Below are 10,435 nucleotides of genomic sequence, written 5' to 3'. Positions count from 1 at the left end.
AACTTTATGTCCTGTGTTCTGGAGTGCTGATCGGACTACTCTCCTTCGGCTCCATATTGTTCTCGTTCTCTGCAAACTTGATTATGCTTGCCAAGTTTATTCTTCTGCTTCATACACCACCTTCCAACAACTTGATTCTGTGCATCATCATGGTTTGCACCTGGCTCTTGGTGCTTTCAAATCTTCCCCAGTTGAGAGTCTCTATACTGAATCAAGAGTTCCTTCGCTTTTCCGCTGTCATGCTTTTCTTTCTCTTTGTGTCTATGCTATGTTGCACTATTTTCCTCATACCCCTTCTCTATTTCCTCCCAGTCCTGACTTGGACACTTTTTCCTCTCATCCTAGGATCAAGCCACCTTATGAAGTTCAAGCTCGTATTCTCCTCTTGCACCCCTCCCTTACTGTTAGTAATGTTTTCTCTTTCTGCACGTCTTTTTCTCATGTGGCTACTTCTGCGACCCCACGTTTGTCCTTCCATTTTCCCTTATTAGAGGTCCAGTTCTTCTTTTCATTCATTCTCCATTCCCAGTTCTCCGACCAATCCTCCCGCAATTCCTCTACAGTCCCTATATACACTGATGGTTCAGAAACCGCTGTGGGTGTTGGGTTCGCGGTTCTCTTTCCTGACACCTATTATCATTTTAGCCCTCCCGTTTCTGCAAGTGTTCTAACAGCAGAGTTATACGCCCTCTTGTTTGCGTTGCGGTATACTTGTCATACATCCTCTCCCTCATTTGTGATATTCACTGATTCATATAGTGCTCTGTCCCTTCTTCAGTCACCTTCTGCTTCTCACCCCTTTAGCCCTTCATATCTTGGAATGGCTGTTCTGTATCTCCTATCTTTGTACAACAGTCCAGTTCTGTTGGGTCCCAGGACATGTGGGCATCACGGGCAATGAATGTGCTAATCAGTTGGTTCGCACGGCTGTTGCCAGAGATGCCTCTCCTTCCTTTCTCATTCCAGTTTCTGATTTTCTTCATGCCCCATCTTCCTTCCTTCAACACCGGTGTCACTAATAATAAACTCCGTGTTGTTAAACCCATTATTTCCTCCTGGTTGACCCATTGTCACCGTAATAGGAGGTGGGAAACTCCTTTAGCTCATCTTAGAATTGGTCCTACTAGACTCACCCACTCCTATTTGATGTCTGGTGACCACCCTCCTCTCTGTACTCATTGCAATACCATCTTCTCCATACACCATAACTTCCTTGATAGTCCTCTTTATGCTCTACAGCAACGTACTGTATTTCTTTTTCTTTCTTGTCCCACCTCCAACGTTCCCCCCTTCTTGCAGACTTCCTCCAAGAATCACCGTACTTTCCTTCCATAAATTCATGTCCTTCCTTACCTCTATTGGCCTTCTTTCTGACATCTAACTCAGTTCCCTACTTCAGTAGCCCCATCTGTAATGATACATTTCTTCTATTGAACCATTTCTTTCACCACGATGCATCTGTGCTCCCGGCCCACCCAGGGTACACAACTTGTAGCCGATGATCAGGTTTTGTGCTGGATTTTGGTACTAGGTTCCTATTGTTGTTCTTCTTCAATAGCTATCCCTGAAACTGGAGACAGGTGGATCTTAAATGACTCGGTTAGGCTTGATTTATTGATCTAGGCCTAAGTAGCTTGAATAGACCAAAATTACCCAGACTGAACCTGACTATAAGAAAAAGAAGTGAAGTGACACGCTATAATAACCCTAATCTGACTAGAACGTGAGCAGGGTCTTAATGGACCTGAAGTGGTCTGAACTTAGCACTGGACTAACTTAATCTTGATTAGGTCACTTCGGCTTTTCTGACATTTATGCCGGCACAACACAGATATGCGGTCAACTAATGTAATTTTACCAACTCATTAGCGCTAAACAATCATCTTACTCTTCCTCAAAATCACCTCGCTCTTCTGTCTCCCTGCCTGGAAGTGTCCAGACTATGCCCTCACTTGTTGGTCGAACACTCAAAAGCACTCAGTCATCAAACCTGGATTAAACGTATAGTAGCTATCCACCGGTACCATAGGGTCCCCTGTGCAATTGATAGGCACAAATAAGCTGTAACATCTAAGTAACAGGATAAGCTACACTGCTTCCCACTGACACTCGGAGTAGGCCAACAAATACCAGACGTACTCCGCGCACCATTTCCGTCTTTCAGTTGGTCAATAGGCAGAAATAATTTACATCTCGCTGATGACGTGCATTTGACACTTTGAAGAGATATATATTGGTAAACAAGATTACCAACATTCACAGGGTAATGCAAGATGGTCTCCATACAGTTACAGTACGCTGACATGTATCTGTGCAACGTGCCATGATGATTAATGAACATACTAAAATGAAGGATCTAAAAAAAGTACATGTTTTTATTATTTGACTTTTCACCAAATTAATCCCTTCAAAAGGCTAAAAGGCCTACATAAAAACAACAACAATAATAATCTACCTATCTTTAGCCAGATGCCTTAATCCCATAAGGGGTGGCCACAAACAAATCACCTTCATTTCGCCATGTCCCCCACCAGTTCACTGCCCTCCCCCAGCTCACCCCCCCCCCTTACTCTCATACGAGTACACCTCTCCACTCAACCCCTCCACCTCATCATAGGTCTACCCCTCCCTTTTCCCCCGACCACCTCACTCATGTACACTCTCCTCGTCAGTCTCTCGCTTTCCATTCTCTCCACATGGCCAAACCACCTCAGTGTATTTCTCCTAACGCTTTCTATCACAACCACATCCACACCACAACTCTCCTTCACTTCTTCATTTGTCATTCTGTCTCTCCATGCAACTTCACATGCTCCTGTCAAATACACTATTTCCACTGCTCTTACTTTTGGCTTGTGTCCTTCCAACAAGGTCCAAGCTTCGCCTCCATACCTTAGAGTTGGTATCCCAATACTGTCATGCAGCAACTTTTTACTTCCATGATCACTTCCCTATGTCTTAGCACTGCCTCCAAGGAACCAGCAACCTCTCTTCCATGTTGTACCCTTTCATGCACTTCCTCCTCTGGATTTTCATCCTTACTCATTACACTAATAATAATAATAATAATAATGATAATAATAATAATAATAATAATAATAATAATAATAATAATAATACCATCATCATATCATGAAGAAGGTGCATGGAACAGTTTAATCAAGGGCAGTTGGTCCAGTTTTGAAGCAAATTCATGGATAAATAAAGGAGCGATGCCAAGACGAAAAAGCGTATGGAAGTAAGAAGAAAGAAAGTGTGGAAATACAGTAGTTTTCCACATTTTTCTGTGGAGATCTAATAAATAAATACTGGTAAGTCAGCGGCCGTTCTTACCCAACTCGGCTTTAATAGTTATGATTGAATGAAACGAAAGCTATACAAGCATTAAACAATGTGAAGATATATAATCAGTTACTTATGTGCATATGTATACATTCACTAACGTCAGATATAGTAATAAGTGTACTTTCTCAAACTGAACACCTGCAGACCTGCTTCACTATCACAGGGATATGTTCACACACGTATATATATATATATATATATATATATATATATATATATATATATATATATATATATATATATATATATATATATATATATATATATATATATGTATCATAATCATACATGCCTCTTTCCTCATCACTGGATGGAGGAAATCGAGGTAAAACATTATAGTAGGCATCTGTGTGAGCCAGAAATGAAGTGAACTGTAATTACAACCACTCAGCTGCTTCACGAGACTCAACCACATTGCGGCTCAAAGATATGCGAGTGTGCTGACCACTGTTAGGGCGTGTCCACACGTGTGCTCGAACAAGTGTAGGCAACATGTAAGCAACACAGTAACGAACACGCTGCAAACATGCGGGAAACAGCAGCGTCCAAATCATGTTGGCAACAACATGATGAGGTCTCAACTGCCTGGTACGGACACACTTATCCCATCGCCTCTGCTGCCAGTGTTCGAAGTTGCACTGGAACATGTTTGCATACATCTGTCCAAATACTGCTGCATACATGTACTCAAACATGTTGCCAGCTGTGTTGTCAACATATGTTCGAGGACACTTACGGATGAATCCTAAAGCGAAAATACCGACCCTCCTCTGGTCAGAAATTTACTGCCGTGAGTGTACAATCGTGATCATTAATTTTATTCGTCCGAGAGCGGGTATTATGCTTCGCTCGATGTGTGTGTGTGTGTGTGTGTGTGTGTGTGTGTGTGTGTGTGTGTGTGTGTGTGTGTGTGTGTGTGTGTGTGTGTGTGTGTGTGAACAAAATATGCAAAAAAAAATTATCTGATTTGAACCAAACTAGTTCGAAAGGCCATTATGTTAGCCATGGGTTGACCTGTCATTTTGTAGACACATAGTCAAAGGATCACAGGACTAGGCCAGAACTAAATCAATCGAATTAAATTTAGATTTTATTCCTATTTCAACCACTGTTGGTGCAACAGTTCAAGTCTATGCAAGAACGAAGTAGGTCAATTTCGAGAACAATCAGTCGAAGGTTAAGGACATAGGACAAGATCAAAGTTCGATCAGTGTCTTTGTGTACAAAACAATTAAATCACGCTTGATCTGATTTGTACCAAATCTGGTGGAACGGTTGAGGATCAACTATGGAGATGACCGATATTCAAGGACGCATGGCAAGGTTAACTTAGACAGTTTTCACTGGATTTACATCAATTTTTTTTTACTAAACTTTAGAAAAGATTTCGGGTTAAAACAAAGGTTAGGGGATTCAATTTTGAGAACCAACGACGAGGCTCAAGGTCACAGGTAAAGTCAAATGTTCGACCTTTAGATCGATTATTATACTCCATATTGTCGTTTTATACCTTGGCAGTTACGAGTTGAAGAGACGATGTTTCGACGAAGTAGATTATAGCTGTCTAGTTTACCAAGTTCTGACACGGCTCAAGACAGTGCAAAGGAGCAATTTACCTTAGGTGCACAAGTTACGGGATGATTAGTGATAATTTTTACCAAATTTCATTATTTTTTGCATAAATTATTTCACAGTGCCATGAATGTGTTCAACTGGATGAGTTTTCCTCACTTACAGAATTTGTCCATTAGGATACAACACACTTTCAAAATGTAGATAAACTCATCCACGATTGAAAAGTATCCCCTTTCCTACACACACACACACACACACACATATAAGGCGTATTTTTGTCGTCCAAGCTGGAGCTTGGGATTCGAAGGGCGTCTTGGGGCGCTTGGTTTTTGTCCGCAAAAACAGTCCAGGATACGTAGAACCGAAAAATTACGTGCCAATCGCAAAGTAAGCAGAGGGGTTCGCCTAAGACGATCTTCTGACGAATATGCAACTTACATGTAGCCGTTACTTGTGCTGAACTGGCTCTATATGTCGTTAATATTAGCCACCAGCACCCTAATTTTATGTACATAATGCTAATTTCATGATATTTATCATTTATGTGTCCTTGCTGGCCAATCTCACTCTCCCGAAGCTACACCAAGACTGCTCCCGACCACGCTTGGGTGGGATACGAAGACGGTCTTGGTTTTGATGACAAACGCTTGGGCCGGCTTCGTATCACTATGGTCGACAAAAACAGCGCAGCTTGGCTTCACCGAAGATGGCTTCGAATCCAATCCCTCAGCTTGGACGACAAAAACGCGGCTATATATATATATATATATATATGGAAATTTATTGATGCCCCAGCCAGGAATCGAACTCGGGATCTTTGGTCAGAAGTCAGGCACCGTTACCACTACACCATGGCGCGATAAAAGCCAGGTTACCTGAATTCTATGAAGAACCTGGTAAATCCGTTATTGGAGGAATATTTTTCAGTCCCAACCCATGTGATGATACATTTTTCAGATGCCTCAGGATTTTTGCTTGGCCTCACACACCCTGGCAAGTGACATATCAGTTTTCATCTATCCCAGCCAGTACACAAGCATCTTCCTATATATGTAGGAGAAACACACATTAGACGTGCGTACATATGAGGGAAGTTTTTGACACTCCAGCCAGGAATCGAACTCGTGACCTGTAGAGATTCAGGCACCGTTATCACTACACCATGGTGTAATAAGAACCAGGCCACCTGAATTTTACGAAGAATCGGATAAACAATGTTGACACTCCCTGTAAAAACAAAATTAAATTAATAATGTTGTGCCAAGGTAAGTCATCTTTTGTTATTAAGGGTAAATATTACACACAAAAGCTTGGTAAGAATATGGGTTATCCCCTGTCCCTTGTGTTGGCAAATATTTTGATGGAGTACTTTGAGAGCAATTTGTTGACCTCTGAAAAGGAGAAAAACATTGTTTAGCTCTGATTCGTTGATGACATTCTCTGCTTTTGATCTAACAACCTTCCCACCTATGAATTTCTGCATCTACTACATTCCTTGGCCCCATCCACAAATTAACACATGAAGTGAAAATTTATGGTAAACTGCCCTTCTTGGATGTAGAGGCAATTAGGGATAAAAGCGCATTATTATTCGAACCATAAACATTACTGTAAGGAGATACGTCTTCATATCATCATACTTGAAATCACATAGGATTTCAGACTCCGAATATCTAGATGAAGAACTACAAACGATTCACAGCATAGAGGAGAAACGTTAATATCCACTCAATATACTAACGCAGAGTCATAATACAGCAAGAGAATGCTTCTATGAAGGCAAAACTAATAGGCCGGAGCGCCAAACCAGCCAAAGAACTATTGTCCTCCTTTTCCATGAAAAATTCGTTGTCAGTGTTCACATACTGAAAAATAAAAATGATATGCATGGAGCTTGCAAGTATGAGAACACCATCAAGAAAATATGAAGAATCGTCCATGAAGCAATTCAGGTGTTGTAAAAAAAAAAATCATGCAAGAACAATTAATAAATTCTATATAGAACAATTAGGAAAAGACTTGAAAACTGGGATTACACAGCATAAGTACAGTGTAAGGACGGTCCAAGAGAATAATGGCTTATACCAATAAAAGGCATCCAATGATTATCTCTTTTACTCTTTTTTTTTAATGTGTTCGACTCTGGGCATAGGCTTCACAGCCTGCTATCAAGGCCCAGTAGTCCTCCTACATACCATACACCTCTCTACATGTCACCACGTTCTACTGTACGTTACTAGCAAGGTCAATAAACTTTGACGAAAGAAATGTGACTGAATAATTCTTAATTTTTGGCTATCTATCTATCTATATACCTAGGCTGCTTCCCCCAAGGAAAGGGAGGTAGCCGTGACAGGACGACACACTCCCCATTTACTCATCCACTCAAACACATTCATTCGCATCTTAGCCCCAAGGAGAGAATGGACAGATCCTCACCACACCACACCGCACAAGGATCAACTGCGCAATGCAATCAGTGACATCCTCAGCAGGACCCGACAGCAGAGCTGGTTTACCCCTGCCACATCATAACAGACCCATCCCCTTACCCGCACCTGACCTGACTAGCTGATCAGACTAAATGCGGGAGAATATCCCCTCAGGGCTGCGTCATCACTTATTCATTCACAATTTCTCTCCATTTATTTCTGTCACACACAGCCACTCTTCCTTGCTCAACAGACATCCCTCTCGCATCCAGTGCTCTCTTCACACTGTCCATCCATCCTATTCGTGGTCTTCCTCTCAGCCTTACACCTCTCACATCAGATCTAGTTATCTTTTTCACCAATTTTTGGCACCTGTGAGAATAATGTAAACATGAACTATGGTCATTTTAAATGTAAAAAAAAATGGGTGGGGTAACAGAATTCTCTGTTAATCAGTATACTGTAGACTAAGACTGAGTAGGTGCCATGGTTAGGGTATTAGTTAAGTTGAGATGAAGTGAGGTGACGTCATGGTATTTAAGTTCAAGTTAGGTCCATTGTGATCTGTATCCTCTTTCCTGCGGCAAGTGTGTTATATATATCTATATCTATATCTGTATCTATATCTATGTATCTATCTATCTACATTTATATCTATATCTATGTATGTATGTATCTATCTATTTACATTTATACCTATATCTATATCTATCTATCTATTTATTTACATACATCTCTCTCTCTCTCTCTCTCTCTCTCTCTCTCTCTCTCTCTCTCTCTCTCTCTATATATATATATATATATATATATATATATATATATATATATATATATATATATATATATATATATAGTGCAAGACGCCTTAATCCCGTACGGAGTGGACCACAAACAAATCGCCTCCACGTCACCCTGTCCCCCGCCATTTCACTGTCCTGCTCCCAACTCACCCCCCCCCTCTCTCAAATACCTCTCCAATCCATCCCTCCATCTCATCCTTGGCCTTCCTCTCCCTCTCTCCCCCTCCACCTCACTCACATACACTCTCCTTGTCAGTCTTTCACTTTCCATCCTCTCCACATGGTCAAACCACCTCAATGTGTTTCTCCTAACGCTTCCTATCACATACACATCCACACCACAACGCTCATTCACATTCTCATTTGTCAGTCTGTCTCTCCATGTGACTCCACAGGCTCCTTTCAAATAACTCATTTCCTCTGCTCTCACTATTCATTTGTGTCCCTCCAACAACGTCCCAGCTTCACTTCCATACGTTAGAGATGGTATCACAATACTGTCATGTAATAACTTTTTCACTTCCATGCTCACTTCCCTGTTTCTTATCACTGCCTTCAATGAACCAGGAACCTTTCTTCCTTGTTGTACCCCGTCAATCACTTCACCCTCCAAACTTCCGTCCTTACTCATCACACTACCCAAGTACTTAAATGTATTCACATTTTCCATTTCCTCATCATCCAACCTCATTGTACATTCACTGACTTCATCTCACTCGAAGACCATAATTCTACTCTTCCCTACATTCACCTTTAGATTCCGTTTCTTACACACTCTCCCAAACTCATCCACCAAGCCTTTGTCTTCACTTAACAACCCAGTATCATCTACAAAAATGTAAGAGAGTTTCCAAACATTCCCTTCTCTCACTAGGGCCACACCAACATCCACTGCCCTACCTTGTATCTCTTTTATAACCCCATCCACATGCAGATTGAACAATCATGGAGACAAGACACATCCCTGTTTCAACCCAACCTTCAGATTGAAAAACTCACTCAGTTCACTATCCACACTCATTGCAGCCTTAGCACCCTCATAGATACTCTTCACGGCATTCAACAATATCCCATCAGCTCCTTATATTCTTAATACTTTCCACAATCCTTGTCTATCCACCGTGTTATATGCTTTCTCCAAATCCATGAAGGCGGCATACAACTTCATTCCCTTCTCTAGAAACTTTTCTACTAAAGATCTAAGAATGAATATCTGATCTACACAACCTCTTCCCTTCCTAAAGCCTCCCTGTTCTTCTCCAACTAATTCCTCTGTTATTTCCCCAACTCTGTCAGTAAGTATCCTACCATATACTTTTCCTATTACACTAAGAAGACAAATGTCCCTATGATTACCACACACTCCTTTTTCCCCTTTTCATTTGTACAGGGGAATAAGTATACCTGACTTCCAATCCTCCGGGACTCAACCTTCCTCCCAGGCCCATCTGTACATATTCCACATCCGTTCTACTACTATCTCTCCCCCATGCTTCAGCATTTCACCACACACTTCATCATTTCCTGGGGCTTTCCCCATTTTGACTTTCTTCATTGCTTCCACAACTATCATCCTACTGATTTCTTCCTGTCTTTTCACCTCGCTCCTTCTCCCAGCCATTCCCCAGCCACTTATACTCACATTACTTTCTTTCTCTGTGTTCAACAATTCCTTAAAGTGTTCTCTCAATTTGTTCACTTTTTCTCCCTTCTCAATTTCTAATCTACCATTTTTATCTTTCACTCCCCTACTAACTTCATTGGCACCCTGTCTGACCCTCTTTACCCCTTTCCAGAACATTTTCTTACATTCCCTCCACTTGACACTCAAATTCCTTCCAATTTCCTCATCCACTCTCTTCTTACTCTCTCTTTCTAATCTTTTCACTTCTCTCTTCCTTTCTACATATAACTCTGTCTTCCGTCTCTCAACTTCTTTCATGCCCATATTTCTCATCCATATGCTTTTTTCTTTTCTGCCACAGCCTGTCTCACCTCCTCATTCCACCATGCTGTTCCTTGCACCCCCTTTCGTCTTGTCTTCATCCCACACACCACCTCACATGCTGCACATAATTCTTCTGTGAATATCTTTCACACACCCCATCTGCTCCAATTCATATTTACCCAATCGTTCCTCCACTTCTCTCTTATAGTCTGCCTTTTTCTCATCCTCTTGTAACCTTTCCACTCTCCTTGCATCTACTCCTTCCTCCCGTCCTTCCATTCTTCTATTTCTCCATTTTACTTGGACCTTGATTCTGACCACCACCAAGTGTTGGT

This window comes from Coenobita brevimanus, chromosome 58, assembly GCF_032717465.1.
Source record: "Coenobita brevimanus isolate Jiangsu-jjx chromosome 58, ASM3271746v2, whole genome shotgun sequence".
Classification (NCBI taxonomy): Eukaryota; Metazoa; Arthropoda; class Malacostraca; order Decapoda; family Coenobitidae; genus Coenobita; species Coenobita brevimanus.
The sequence above is the reverse complement of the archived record's forward strand: the minus strand, read 5'-3'. Positions refer to the sequence as shown.